The sequence below is a fragment of the Loxodonta africana genome, chromosome 3 (genome assembly GCF_030014295.1).
Source record: "Loxodonta africana isolate mLoxAfr1 chromosome 3, mLoxAfr1.hap2, whole genome shotgun sequence".
NCBI lineage: Eukaryota > Metazoa > Chordata > Mammalia > Proboscidea > Elephantidae > Loxodonta > Loxodonta africana.
The window spans coordinates 166,672,205-166,688,455 of NC_087344.1; positions in this window are offsets into that span (position 1 = coordinate 166,672,205).

The following is a 16,251-nucleotide window of genomic DNA, read 5'->3' on the forward strand; positions in this document are numbered from 1 at the left end:
AATTCTCGGACTGTCGCCGTGACCCAATTCTCGCGTGATTTCCTCCAGGAACTTTCCCTGGTCGCCATATTACGTGTGGCGGCAAGCGCTGGACGCCATCTTGACTGCCCGTCACCTCGCGAGCTTCCGTTTGCATGAAATATTCTTTTCCTTCTCTCGTTTTTTGTTTCCACGTCTTCCTTCCAGTCCCAATTTAAATGTCATTTTTATCTGTGAGGTCTCCCCTTGGCTCCTTCGGTTAGTTTAGTTTGCCCCCTCCATCGCTGTAACTTCGCTTTGCACTTACCTCTGTTATAGCCCTGTTCCAGGCTTTGGGGATATAGCGGTGAACAAGATGAACAAAGTCCTGGTTTTCCTGGAGTGTACATTCACATGGGGACAGACATACACTAAACAAACAGATGAATAAATAAAGCAGTTACAGTAGTGAGAAGTACTAATTAGTCATTCAACAAACTTTTAATGAATATTTCCTCTGCTCCATTTTTTTCCAGGAAGTGGGATAGAATGGGAAAAAAATGGGAAGCAAGTCAAATTTTTGCATGGGTACTTACATAGAGCCTAGTGGGAGAGGCACGCAAATAAACATAACGGAAAAAAGTACTGTGAGGAAACAAAAAAGTGTAAAGGATTAGAGGGTGAATGGTGGCTGGAGACTGGGGAAGGGGAAATGCGACTATTTTCAGTAGGCTGGCCAAGGAAGACAGACATGAAGATACACTTTTAATGAGTTCTGGAACAAGTAAAGGTTCATGGCGGTAACACGGGTAGAAGGACCAGCTACGTGTCGGGGGCCCTGAGGTCATTGTGGCTGGAAAAGAGTGAGTCCGGGAAAAAGTGGAAGGAGATGAGGGTCAGATGAGGCAGAGCCTTCAAAGTCACGGAAAGGAGCTTCGATTCTAAGTGAATCGGAAAACTATCAGAGGGTGTCAACCAAGGTGGTGGCATGATCTGATGTTTGAAAGACCACTCTGGCTCCTCTTGGATAAGGGATTGGAGAGTTGAGAGAGTAGATGAAGGTAGGCAGGTTGGGAGGCCATTTTAATGGAGATGATGGCAGTTTGGACTAAGGCTGATATTTCTATATTGTGTAGGTAGAGTTGAGAAGATTTGCTGATAAGCTGGAATGTGGAGGATAAGGCACTGAAGAATAAACGATGAGTCCTAGATTTTTGATTTGAACAACTGGGTGGATGGTTGTCTCAGTTATTAAAATAGGGAAGCCTTAGAGAAAGAACAGGTTTTGGGGAAGATTTTTGTTTTGGACATGTCGAGTTTGAGATGCTCATTAGACATCTAGGAGGTGATATGTAATAATTACCTGTTACTATGTTGTGACATGCTTGGAGACACCTTATCCATTTTTGTCTCTCCAGGACCAATATTGTCCCACCTAAACCAAAACCAAACCAGTTGCCGTCGAGTTGATCGAAGCGACCCTATAGGACAGTGTAGAACTGCTTCATAGGGTTTCCAAGGAGCAGCTGGTGGATTTGAACTGCAGACATTTTGGTTAGCAGCATGATCTCTTAACCACTGCACAGCCAGGGCCCCATTGTCCCACCCAGTAGGTGCTTAAAAAGCCTTTGTTGTAAATTAATAAATCCAGAGCCACCATGTTGCTGTTTTCTCCTACCTACCTTCCTGTCCTTTGCCCCAGTTCCCTCTCATATCCAGTAATACCATTTCTAAATTAGCATTTCATCCAAGCTGAACGGAGCCAACTTTATAGGAAAAACTAAGGAATTTACAGGAAAAGGACAAATGTTGAGAGACTTCTTAGATAAAATCGGTAATCTCACACAACCCAGCATGCAAGCAGACATCTAGTTTCAGTGGACACAGCTTGGTCAAGTTCTAAGACTGACATCATAAACTCTATCACCTGGAAAATTATTTTTTAGACCTTCCAATGCCCTATACCGTTTCAACTACATTCAGGAAAGGGGAAGGTTTTGGTTCAGTAATTCCACTTCCAAGAATAGATCCTAAGAAAGTAATCACATATTTAGACAAAGATATATGTATGATGATGTTACCAGCAGTGATACTTTCAAACATGAAAAGTTAGGACTAACCAAATTTGTGAAACAGCCAATAAGAAAGTGGCTAACTGAATAACGGGTATACATAGGATAGAATATGGAGAGACCACTAATATTTGTGCTTAATAATACTAAGAAGAATTTTTAAAGACATGGAAAAATGCTGTGATATAATTGAATACACAAGTGGTTCTGCGTGTGTGTGTGTGTATAGAAAAGAGACTGGAATGAAATACACTGACCTCTTAATAGGTTTTATCTCTGAATCGATGTGATAACATATGTGGCAACATAGGTTATTTTCATTTTCTGTGTACTTTCCTGTGTTTTCAAAATTTTTATATTCAATCTATTTTAACAGCTTTGTTGAGCACATGTTTAAGGTATAAAATCTGGTAAGTTTTAGCATACAAAAACACCCATAAAACCATCACCACCATCAAGATAATGAACATAGTCATCACCCCAGAAAGTTTCCTTGTGGCCCTTTGTAATTCCCCCCCACCCATTACCACTGCTCCCATTTCCAGTCAATCACTGAAAAACTTTGTTACTATAGATTAGTTTGCATTTCTACAATTTCATATAAATGGAATCACATATTATGTATTCTTTTTTTTTTTAGCCTTTCATTCAACATAATTATTTTGAAATTCAAGGTATCAAAGCTCATGAGTAGTATTCCATTGCTTATCTAGTCACCTGTTGATGGACATGTGCATTGCTTCCAGTTTTTCTTGCTTGTTCAAATTCAATATCCACAGGTAACACGGCTTTTTTTTTTTTTTTTTTTTTTAAATAAATGCTTGTGTGGTAACTGGACTAACCCAAAAGCTAAGAAGTTTCCTGAATACAACCAAACACTTCAACGGACAGAGTAGCCAGGGCTGGGGTCTGGGGACCATAGTTTCAGGGGACCTCTAGGTCAACTGGCATAACAAAGTTTATTAAGAAAATGTTCTGCGTCTCACTTTGGTGAGTGGCATCCGGGATCTTAAAAGCTTGTAATCGGCCCTCTAAAATATATTCATTGGCCCCAACCCACTTGGAGTAAAGGAGAATGAAGGAACACCAAAGACACAAGGGAAATACTACTCAAGAGAAAAAAATGACCACATAAACCAGAGACTCCATCAGCCTGTGACTAGAAAAACTAGATGGTGCCCGGCCACCACCAATGACCGCCCTGACGGGGAACACAACAGGAAGTCCCTGACGGGGTGGGAAAAAAGCGTCACATAAAAAGACCAGACTTAATGGTCTGACTGAGACTGAAAGAACCTCTGAAGCCATGGCCCCCGGATGCTCTGCTAACCCAGAACTAAAACCATTCCCAATGTCCACTCTTCAGACAAAGATTAGACTGGACTATAAAACATAAAATAATACTCCTAAAGAGTGTGCTTCTTAGTTCAAGCAGATACACAAGACCAAATGGGCAGCTCCTATCTGGAGGCAGGATGAGAAGGCAGAAAGGGGCAGGAGCTGGTTGGATGGCCACGGGAAACCTGAGGTGGAAAGGAGGAGTGTGCTGTCACAATGTAAGGACTGCAGCTAATGTCAAATAACAATACCTGTATAAAATTTTGTAGGAGAGATTAACTTGAGCTGTAAACTTTCACCTAAAGTTAAAAAAAAAAAAAAGAGAGGCTTCTGTGGAAAACTTTCCTGAATGAAGCGCTGTGTCCCCAAGCTGTGACCAGGTCATGAATTCTAAATAGAACTACTTAAACTGGCACCATTTTTGAGTCCCAGAGAGTCCTCACTTTACCTGGCAAAAGCTCCTTGAACTACGCTTCACTTGGCATCTGGAAGGAAAAATAATCCCATAGGAGAGGGAGCCAAACACTTCCCTCTTTTGCTAAGAAACTACCAGAAAAGCACAACTGAATAGAGGGTAGAAGTTACAGAAACATCTTCAGACTTTTTTATTCCTTCTTTCCTTATCTGTAAAATAGTTCTACCTGCCTTATGAACTGTGGATTAGATGAGCTAATTTATGTGAAGTCATTTTGGAAACTGAAGCATTGTTAAAGAGAGACAGAGAGAAAGAGAGTTGTTGTTGTTAGGTGCCATCCGGTTGGTTCTGACTCATAGCGACCCTATGCACAACAGAACGAAACACTGCCCAGTCCTGAGCCATCATTACAATCGTTGTTATGCTTGAGCTCATTGTTGCAGCCACCGTGTCAATCCACCTCGTTGAGGGTCTTCCTCTTTTCCGCTGACCCTGTACTCTGCCAAGCATGATGTCCTTCTCCAGGGACCGATCCCTCCTGAAAACATGTCCAAAGTATGTAAGACGCAGTCTCACCATCCTTGCCTCTAAGGAGCATTCTGGCTGTACTTCTTCCAAGACAGATTTGTTCGTTCTTTTGACAGTCCATGGTATGTTCAATATTCTTCCCCAACACCACAACTCAAAGGCGTCAGTTCTTCTTCGGTCTTCTTTATTCACTGTCCAGCTTTCACATGCATATGATGTGATTGAAAATACCATGGCTTGGGTCAGGCGCACTTTAATCTTCAAGGTGACATCTTTGTTCCTCAACACTTTAAGGAGGTCCTTTGCAGCAGATTTACCCAATGCAATGCATCTTTTGATTTCTTGACTGCTGTTTCCATGCCTGTTGATTGTGGATCCAAGTAAAATGAAATCCTTGACAACTTCAATCTTTGCTCATTGGTCCAGTTGTGAGGATTTTTGTTTTCTTCATGTTGAGGTGCAATCCATACTGAAGGCTGTGGTCTTTGATCTTCATTAGTAAGTGCTTCAAGTCCTCTTCCCTTTCGGCAAGCAAGGTCGTGTCATCTGCATAACGCAGGTTGTTAATGAATCTTCCTCCAATCCTGATGCCCTGCTGTTCTTCATATAGTCCAGCTTCTCGTATTATTCACTCAGCATACAGATCGAATAGGTATGGTGAAAGAATACAACCCTGACGCACACCTTTCCTGACTTTAAACCAATCAGTATCCCCTTGTTCTGTTTGAACAATTGCCTCTTGATCTATGTAAAGGTTCCTAATGAGCACAATTAAGTGTTCTGGAATCAGGGATATCATTGCTGATGTCAGATGGTTCCTGGCTGAAAGCAGAGAATACCAGAAGGATGTTTACCTGTGTTTCATTGACTATGCAAAGGCATTCAACTGTGTGGATCATAACAAACTGTGGATAACATTGCGAAGAATGGGAATTCCAGAACACTTAGTTGTGCTCATGAGGAACCAGAGAAAGAGAGAGAGGTTATTATTACCAAGAGGTGAAGCGTAAGATAAGCAGTCATGGTTCAAGAGACTGAAACAAGTAGAATCTCATATTTGAACCATTATAGCATTTCAGAGACTGCACCAAGAACATAGTGGTGGTTCCGATTGGACTCTGTAGAAGGGAACTGGTAAGTACTGTGTGCCTACTGGGCATCAGGTACTAGGCAAGATGCTTCACACCCATCGGTACCTAAGAGCATGCTAGGAGGCAGAGTGAGCCTATTTCTGGCAATTTCCATCCTAGCCCTGACCAGGACATTGCTAGTCATTGAAATGCTCAATATTAAAATTATGACCTATGGCACCTCTAGCTGAGTGCCACATGGAGTTCCCTCCATTAATGGTTACGAGAAGAAGAAGAGATTAATAATGTTTTCGTTAGTTAACTAAAAGTAGTTTTAATACACTGTATTTTTTAGAGCAGCTTTAGGTTTGCAGAAAAATTGTGCAGAAAGTACAGGGAGTTCCCATATACCCTCTGTGATGGGTAATTTTATGTGTCAACTTGGCTAGGCTATGGTGCCCAGTTGTTTGGTCAAACACTAGTCTAGCTTCAGTTATGAAGCAGTTACACAAGATTAAATCAGTTGGCCTTAAGTAAAGCAGATTGTTGTTTTTGTTGTTAGGTGCTGTCAAGTCCGTTCCGACTACTAGCGACCCTATGTACAACTGAACGTAACACTGCTCAGTCCTGCGCCATCCTCGTGATCACTGTTATGCTTGAGCCCATTGTTGCAGCCACTGTGTCACTCCATCTCCTTGAGGGCCTTCCTCTTTTTCACTGATCCTCTAGTCTACCAAGCCTGATGTCCTTCTCCAGGGACTGGTCCCTCCTGATAACATGTCCAAAGTACCTGAAATGAAGTCTTGCCATCCTCCCTTCTAAGGAGCGTTCCGGCTGTACTTCTTCCAAAACAGATTTGTTGGTTCTTCTGGCAGTCCATGGTACATTCAATATTCTTTGCCAATACCATAATTCAATTAGCCCCCATAATGTGGGTGGGCTGCAGTCTCAGCTGAAGACTTGATTTTGGGGAGGGCAGAGATAGTGGAACAGATTCAGAAGATATTTAAGAGGTAAACCAGTAGGAGTTGCATCATCTTCGTTTTCAAACCATTTAGTGATATTTTATATCATTTGATTTTGAGAGGAAATTAGAAAAGAGCAGCTTGCTTCCTAGATATTAGTAAACTATCAACACAAATAGGAAAAAGCTACAAGTGCTGGTTTGTTCCTCATTGTATGTGTGAGAGAGACAGTTCCTTCCTTATCATGTCTTCCCCTTAGACTTGAGATAAAACAGTCTGCTTTGAAAAACTTCAACAACAAAAAGACAAATAGCCCAATTAAAAAATGGGCAAAGGATATGAACACGCACTTCACCAAAGGAGACATTCAGGCAGCTAACGGATACATGAGGAAATGCTCACAATCACTAGCCATTAGAGAAACGCAAATCAAAACTACAATGAGATACCATCTCACCCCAACAAGGCTAGCATTAATCCAAAAAACACAAAATAATAAATGTTGGAGAGGTTGTAGAGAGACTGGAACACTCATACACTGCTGGTGGGAATGTAAAATGGTACAACCACTTTGGAAATTGATTTGGCACTTCTTTATAAAGCTAGAAATAGAAGTACCATACGATCCAGCAATCCCACTCCTTGGAATATTATTCTAGAGAAATAAGAGCCCTCACGTGGATAGATATATGCATACCCATGTTCATCGCAGCACTGTTTACAATAGCAAAAAGATGGAAACAACCTAGATACCCATCAATGGATGAGTGGATAAACAAATTATGGTATATTCACATAATGGAATACTACCGAACAATAAGCAACAATGATGAATCCTCGAGACATCTCATAACATGGATGAATCTGGAAGGCATTATGCTGAGTGAAAATAGTTGCAAAAGGACAAATATTGTATGAGACCACTGTTGTAAGAACTTAAGGAAAGGTTTAAACACAGAAGAAAACATCCTTTGATGGTTACGAGGGTGGTGGTGGAGGGGGGAGGGGGTATTCACTAACTAGATAAACAACAACAACAAAAAAAACCAAACCCGTTGCCATGGAGTCGATTCCGACTTATAGCGACCCTATAAGGACAGAGTAGAACTACCCCATAGAGTTTCCAAGGAGCGCCTGGTAGCTTTGAACTGCTGATATTTGGTTAGCAGCCATAGCTCTTAACCACTATGCCACCAGGGTTAGACAAGAATTATCTTAGATGATGGGAAGGACAACACACAAGACAGGGGAAGTCAGCACAACTGGACTAAACCAAAAGCTAAGAAGTTTCCTGAATACAACCAAACTCAGAGTAGCAGGGGAAGAAGTCTGGGGACCATGGTTTCAAGGGACATCTAGGTTAACTGGCATAACAAAGTTTATTAAGAAAATATTCTGCATCCCACTTTGGTGAGTGGTGTCTGGTGTCTTAAAAGCTAGCCAGTGGCCATCTAAGATGCATCAATTTGTCCCAAACCACCTGGAGCAAAGGAGAATGAAGAACACCAAAGACACAAGGAAAACATGTGCCCAAGAGACAGAAAGGGCCACATAAACCAGAGACTCCATTAGCCTGAGACCAGAAGAACTAGATGGTGCCCGGCTACCAGCAATGACTGCCCTGACAGGGAACACAACAGAGAGTCCCTGAAGGAGCAGGAGAAAAGTGGGATGCAGAACTCAAATTCTAGTAAAAAGACCAGACTTAATGGTCTGACTGAGACTTGAGGGACCCCAGAGGACATGGTCCCTGGACTCTCTGTTAGCCCAAAACTAAAACCACTCCCAAAGCCAACAATGATTAGACTGGATTATAAGACAGAAAATGATACTGGTGAGGAGTGTGCTTCTTAGCTCAGTAGACACGTAAGACTAAGTGGGCAGCTCCTGTCTGGAGGCGAGATGAGAAGGCAGAGGGGGACAGGAGATGGCTGAATGGACACGGGAAATACAGGGTGGTGAGGAGGAGTGTGCTGTCACATTATGGGGAGAGCAACTAGGGTCAAATAACAATGTGTGTATAAGTTTTTGTATGAGAAACTGATGTGAACTGTAAACTTTCACACACACACACAAAACCACAGAAGCAGAGCTCGGTGCACTAGGAAGTGGCATTTTTTGTAGGTTGTCAGATCTTGTATTCAGGATGAGTTAGGAAAGGCATGGCAGCTGCAGTTTGGGTGTTGGATGTCCATGCCAAGTTCCTTCTGCTGAGAAAATCTTTGCTGAGAAATGAGAACCGTGGGGAAGCTGCCTGCAAGTCCACCCTTGGGGAGCCTCCGGGAGACTCAGGAGAGAGGCCACAAGGAGGCAAGGCAGTTCAGTAGAGGAAAAGAGATGTGATTTGGGAGCCAGAGAGACTGGGGGTCAAATCCTGGCTCTACCGCTCAATTGCAATGTGGCTCTGGACAGACTTTTTTTAATAATTTTTTTTGTGCTTTAAGTGAAAGTTCACAAATCAAGTCAGTTTCTCACACAAAAACCCATATACACCTTGCTACACACTCCCAATTACTCTCCCCCTAGTGAGACAGCCCGCTCTCTCCCTCCACTCTCTCTTTTTGTGTCCATTTTGCCAGCTTCTAACCCCCTCCACCCTCTCATCTCCCCTCCAGGCAGGAGATGCCAACAGAGTCTCAAGTGGCCACCTGATCCAGGAAGCTCACTCCTCACCAGCATCCCTCTCCAACCCATTGTCCAGTCTAATCCATGTCTGAAGAGTTGGCTTCGAGAATGGTTCCTGTCCTGGGCCAACAGAAGGTCTGGGTGCCATGACCACCAGGGTCCTTCCAGTCTCAGTCAGACCATTAAGTCTGGTCTTATGAGAATTTCGGGTCTGCATCCCACTGCTCTCCTACTCCCTCAGGGGTTCTCTGTTATGTTCCCTGTCAGGGCAGTCACTGGTTGTAGCCGGGCACCATCTAGTTCTTCTGGTCTCAGGATGATGTAGTCTCTGGTTCACGTGGCCCTTTCTGTCTCTTGGACTCGTAATCGCCTTGTGTCCTTGGTGTTCTTCATTCTCCTTTGATCCAGGTGGGTTGATACCAATTGATGCATCTTAGATGGCTGCTTGCTAGCGTTTAAGACCCCAGACGCCACTCTTCAAAGTGGGATGCAGAATGTTTTCTTAATAGATTTTATTATGCCAGTTGACTTAGGTGTCCCCTGAAACCATGGTCCCCAGACCCCTGCCCCTGCTACGCTGGCCTTCGAAGCATTCAGTTTATTCAGGAAACTTCTTAGCTTTTGGTTTAGTCCAATTGTGCTGACCTCCCCTGTATTGTGTGTTCTCTTTCTCTTTACCTAAAGTAGTTCTTATCTACTATCTAATTAGTGAATACCCCTTTCCCACCCTCTCTCCCTCCCTGCTCTCGTAACCACAAAAGAATGTTTTCTTCTCAGTTTAAACTATTTCTCAAGTTCTTATAATAGTGGTCTTATACAATATTTGTCCTTTTGCAACTGACTAATTTCACTCAGCATAATGCCTTCCAGATTCCTCCATGTTATGAAATGTTTCACAGATTCTGGAGAGACATTTGGCTTCCTGAATCTTGTTTCCTAATAGCCCTAAGAGTTTGCTTCAGTAGGTCTGGGTTAGGGTCCAGGAATCCATATTTTGAATAAGCTCTGCATGTGACTCTGATGCACAGGCTAGTTTGGGCATCGCTAGAACCCTGGTTTGGGGCTGTTTCCTGGAAACAATATTGCCTAGTGTCAAGAGACCCTGGAGCCAGACTGCCCGGGTTAATTCCAGCTTCATCAATTCACTAATTGTATTACCTTAGGCAAGTTACTTAATTGCACGGTCTCAATTTCTCCATCTGTAAAATGGAGCTAATAATAGAACCTATCTCACAGGTTATTGTGAGGAGCAAGTGTGCTAACTGTGTGAAAGCATTTAGAGTAGACCCAGATACACAGCAAATACTGTTTACTGTTACTATTCCAGGGTGTGGTCCTTACCAACATTCACAAAAAAACTAAAAATCAAATTTTTTTTTCTGAAGTTTGGTACAAATTTATTTGGCAGCACCACCTTTCTAAACTGATGGGAGGCTATTGACAGTCTTTACCCCTTAGACTGTGAACAGCCATAAATGTCACTGCAGAAACATCAACACATTTGATTATGGAACACTGCTCCCCATTCCCCCAGTAGGTTTTAGATAATATACAGTACGTTCATATCCAAAGACCCACTGCCGTTGAGTCGATTCTGACTCATAAGCAACCCTATAGGACAGAGTAGAACTGCCCCAGAGTTTCCAAGGAGCGTCTGGTGGATTTGAACTGCCGACCTTTTGGTTAGCAGCTGTAGCACTTAACCACTACTCCACCAGGGTTTCCAATATTCATATAGTACTTAAAAATTTGAAAAATTATAAGAGAAAAAATATTTGATGGTTATGAGGGAGGGGAGGGGTGGGGGCACAAAAACACTTAATGGACAATAGATAAGTAGTAACTTTGGTGAAGGGTAAGACAGTACACAATACTGGCAAAGCCAGCACAACCTGTACAAGGCAAGGCCATAGTAGCTCCACAGACACATCCAAACTCCCTGACGGACCGAACTGCTGGGACTGAGGGCTGTAGGGACCATGGTCTCAGGGAACATCCAGCTCCGCTGGCATACAGGGTTTTATAAAGAAAATGTTCTACACTCTACTTTGGTGAGTAGCGCCTGGGGTCTTAAAAGCCTGTGAGCAGCCTTCTAGTCACTCCATTGCTCTCACCCCTTCAGGAGCAAGGAAGAATGAAGGAATTAAAGATGCAACGGAAAGATTAGTCCAGGGGCCTAAGGGACCACACCTACCTCAGCCTCCACCAGACTGAGTCCAGTACAACTAGATGGTGCCCGGCCACCACCACTGACTGCGCTGACAGGGATCACAATACAGGTTCCCAGACAGAGCTGGAGAAAAGTGTAGAACAAAATTCTAACTCAAAAAGAAAGACCAGACTTGCTGGCCTGACAGAGCCTGGGGAAACCCTGAGAGTATGGCCCCTAGAAACTCTTTCAGCTGAGTAATGAGGCCACTCCTGAGGTTTGCCCTTCAGCGAAAGATTGAACAGTCACGTGGAACAAAACAAGACTAAAGGGGCGCACCAGCCTTGGGGCAGGGACTGGAAGGTAGGAGGGAGCAGGACAGCCAGTAATAGGGAACACAGGGTTGAGAAGGGAGAGTGTTGAGATGCCATGGGGTTGTTAACCAATGTCATACAACAATGTGTTACTGTTTGATGAGAAACTAGTTTGTTCTGTAAACCTTCATCTAATGTTCAATAAAAAAAAAAAAGAAAATTGAAAATTTTCAAAACACAAGAGTTTGAGAGACAGGGCAGCCAGACAACGTGAAAACTCGCCATCTGGTGGTTGCAGTAGAGAACTACATCACAGGACAGTAAAATGAAGGGGAAAAGCCCCACCCAGGGTCGGAGACAAGGACCCTCTGATCCATAGTCCTGAACAATCCTTTCTAGAGGATGTTTTAAAATGTCTTCAAGGGCTGCTTCTGTGGACAGAGAAGACATTGCTTCAGTTTAAAATTTTCATACGCAATTTATTAAAGTAAAAAATTGAAAACGTTACTTAAGCTTTTGCAAGTTTAGTTTACAGATATTATCACTGAATTTATAAATGCAGCAAATGTTAATCATTTTAATGGGATTTTAAAGCGAGCAACCCATTTATAAACTTAAACGCCTTTCAGCATTTTTAAGTGCATTTATATATTTAATGTAATCCATTTCATTTTTGGAGTAGTTTAACGGTCTGGCAAACAAAACACGGGTGTTTTAAAGGGTTTTAGTCTTAAAAGTTCCAATACATTAACTCCCAATACTGTGTACAAAATTGATTGTAACTTAAAATTGCAAGTCTAAATTGATCATTCAATCACACATTTTAAATTGGAGCCCTGGTGGAACAGTGATTAAGAGCTACAGCCACTAGTCACTCCTTTGAAACTCTATGGGCCAGTTCTACTCTGTTCTATAGGGTCGCTATCAGCTGGAATCAATTTGATATTAATGGGTTGGTTTTATCAGTTTGGTGAGATTTCCTAATCCCAGAATGAATCCTGCCCTTGTGGTACAGTGGTTAAAGTGCTCAGCTGCTAACCAAAAGGTCAGAGGTTCAAATCCACCAGCTGCTCCTTGGGAGAAGGATGTGGCAGTCTGCTGCCATAAAGATTTACAGCCTTGGAAACCCTATGGGGCAGTTTTACTCTGTCCTATAAGGTTGCTATGAGTTGGAATCGACTCGATGGCAATGGGTTTTTGGGATTTTTTGTTCAATGTCCTTTCCTTTCCAATGCTTTCATTCTGTCTTGGCTCCTGCTCAAGAAAACCAGAGGCTCCCTCTTCTTACCTAATAGAATGGAAATGAAATGTGCCTTTCAACTCATCTTTCCCTTTACACCTAACACAACTGTCATGAACTGAATTGTGTCCCCCCAAAATGTGTTGACTTGGTTAGGTCATTATTCCCAGTATTGTGTAGTTGTCCTCCATTTTGTGCTTTTCCTATGTGTTATGAATCATAATCTCTGCCTGTGGATAAGGAGGATTAGGGTGGGATGTTACACCCTTGCTCACGTCACATCCCGAATCCAATGTAAAGATAGTTTCCCTGGGGTGTGATCTGCACCACCTTTTATCTTATAAGAGATGAAAGAGAAGCATGCAGAGAGTTGGGGATCTCACACTATCAAGAAAGCAGTGCCGGGAGCACAGCGTATCCTTTGGACCCAGAGTTCCTGCTCGGAGAAGCTCCTAGTCCAGGGGAAGATTGATGACAAGGACCTTTCTCCAGAGCCCACAGAGAAAGACTTCCCCTGGAGCTGACACCCTGAATTTGGACTTGTAGCCTACTAGATTGTGAGAAAATACATTTCTCTTTTGTGAAAGCCATCCACTTGAGGTATTTCTGTTATAGCAGCACTAGATGACTGAGACAACAACCTTTATGCTCTAGCCTGGGGGCAGCAAACTTTTTCTGCCAAGATAGTAAATATCTTGGGCTTTGTGGGCCACTGGTTGCAATGACTCAACTGTCAATGTGGCAAGAAAGTAGCCATAGACATTACATAAATGAATAAGCATGCCTACACACTGCAATTTGAATTTCATGTAATTTTCACGTGTCACAAAATATTAGTCTTGATTTTCTTTCAGGTATTTAAAACTGTAGAAACCATTCTTAGCTTGTAAACTATACAAAAACAAGCAGTAGTTTGGTTCATGGAAGAGCTGCAGTTTGCTGACCCCTGCTCAAACCCAGGGTTTTGCAATCAGGTAGTAGGGAGGTAATGATGTCAATTCCTGTCTTACAGTCTTTCAAAACTTATGAATTTCTCTAGAAGTTTCCTGCATTCAGAAATTATCTGGCAGGTGTCTTAGTCATCTAGTGTTGCGATTACAGAAATACCACTAGTAACAAAGAGATTTTTTCTCACAGTCTAGGAGGCCTTTAAGTCCAAATTCAGGGCTTCAGCTCCAAGGGAAGGCTTTCTCTCTCTGTCAGCTCTGGAGGAAGGTCCTTCTTGTCAATCTTCCCCTGGACTAGGAGCTTCCTGCGCAGGAACTCTGGGTCCAAAGGACGCGTTCTGCTCCCGGTGCTTCTTTCTTGATGGTATGAGGTACCTGACTCTCTGCTTGCTTCCTTTCATCTCTTGTAAAATAAAAGGTGGTGCAGGCCACACCCCAGGGAAACTCCCTTTACATTGGATCAGGGATGTGACCTGAGCAAGGGTGTTACATCCCACCCTAATCCTCTTTAACCACAGGCAGAGATTATGACACATAGGAAAATCATAAAATTGTAGACAACCACACAATACTGGGAATCATGGCCTAACCAAGTCAACACATACTTTTTGGGGACACAATTCAATCTATGACAGCAGGTAAGACTTTGTTTGGTACTCTGGAGTGGTTATACCACGCCCTTCCACTCTCCACCTTCCTTTGATCAGTCTCAGTCTATATATTTATTATTAGTTGGGATTTATTGTCAGTGAAATGCCGTTTTGTGTGGGCATGTAAAATACTGTTTTTCTTTTCTTCTACTAACTCAGACTACCTTTATTATCTGGTCTAAGATATCTCTAAATAGAACATAACTGACTTTGTTAAAGTCAAGACAAGTCTAATTTTTCTTGTCTTGAAACTGCATAAAAAATTTTTTTAACGTCGAAATAATCACACTTACAGAAAAGTAACAAGTACAGTACAAATAGTATTTTTTTTCTGAGCCATTTCTAAGTTGTTGACCTGATGACCCATCACTTCCTAGTACTTGAGTGTTTATTTCTGACAAAGACATTCTATATATCCATAGTTTAGCCATTAACAGCAGGAAATTGATGTTATTACCATCTGATTCTCAGACCCCTTTCATGTATCACCAATTGTCCCAAAAAGGTCCTTTTATAGCAAAATGATCTAGTTCAGAATTGCATTTTGTTGTCATGTTATTCTCCTTCAGTCTGAAACAGTTCCTTAGTCATTCTATGATACTTTGGAAGATTATAGGCCAGTTATTTTGCAAACCAAAACCCGTTGCCATCGAGTCGATTCTGACTCATAGCGACCCTACAGAACTGCCCCAGAGGGGCTGGTAGATTCCAACCGCCAGCCTTTTGGTTAGCAGCCATAGCTTGATGTAGCTCTTAATCACTGCACCACCAGGGCTCCAATTTTGCAAAATGTCCCTCAGTTTGGATTGGTCTGATGTCTCATGATTACATTCCAATCTTGCATCTTTGGCAGGAATATCACAGAAGGGATGCTGTGTTCTCAATGCCACCTCCCGTGGTGGAGGGTTTAGATTTCTCCCAGTACAGATGTTCACTTAAGTTGGTCTGTCAGGATTCTACACTGGGAAGTTACTTTTTCCCATTGTAATTAAGAAATATTTTATGGGAAAGTACTTTGAAACTATGTATGCATTCCTTATTAAACTTTTCATTTGCTTATTTATATCAGTATAGACACACGTTGTTGTTTTTAGGTGCCGTTGAGTTGATTTCTAACTGACAGCAACCCCGTGTGGCAAAGTATAATTGCCCTCTAGGATTTCCTTGGCTGAGATCTTTATGAAAGCAGATTGCCAGGTCTTTTTCCTGTAGAGCCACTGGATGGATTTCAACCACCAACCTTTCAGTTAGCAGCAGAGTGCTTAACCATTTGTGCCAGCAGGGCTTCTTATAGACACAGAGTTTCCCATTTTATTCAATAGGTTATAAGCCATTATTTATTTTGATGCTCGAATTTTCCCAGCCAAAGTCCATTAAAGCTGGTGTGCGTGCTTTTGACATGCCTTCGTAATTTCTTAGTACTTCTTTGCTTTCTGGCTCATCTTGTACTTTTCCTGGCCCAGCCACGGAATCCGCTATTTCTCCAAGGAGTCTTGGCTCCTTTCAGTGGAGACCGTGGTGCCCACATCTGAATGCTGGGTGTGCACTCTGCAGTGGGGGCGGGGGGGGGGTGCTGCTCCAAGGCTCGTGCAGTAGACATGCTAGAATGTCTGTATAGACACACAAATATTCACATACACATTTACATCTGGGTTTCTGTATCTATTCCAAATTCACAAGTTCACCGTGATGCCTCCATTTCAAACCAAACACCAGCGTTTTTTTTTCCCTTTCCAGGAAAACTGGCTTCCATTATTCTCAATGCTTTTGCTTATTTGATCAAGCCCCCCTATTTCTAACCAACCTGCCTGGATGCCCCTCTCATCCTACTTAGGGTCTGAGCCCCCTACCCCACACCACCAGTTCCCATGTGGACCACTCCCACAGCAGGCCTCAGATCCTGTGGACACCTAGCTTGCTCTGTCCCACACAACAGCTGAATTGTGGGGAAAAGCACTGAGCAAATAAGAAGCTCCAAAG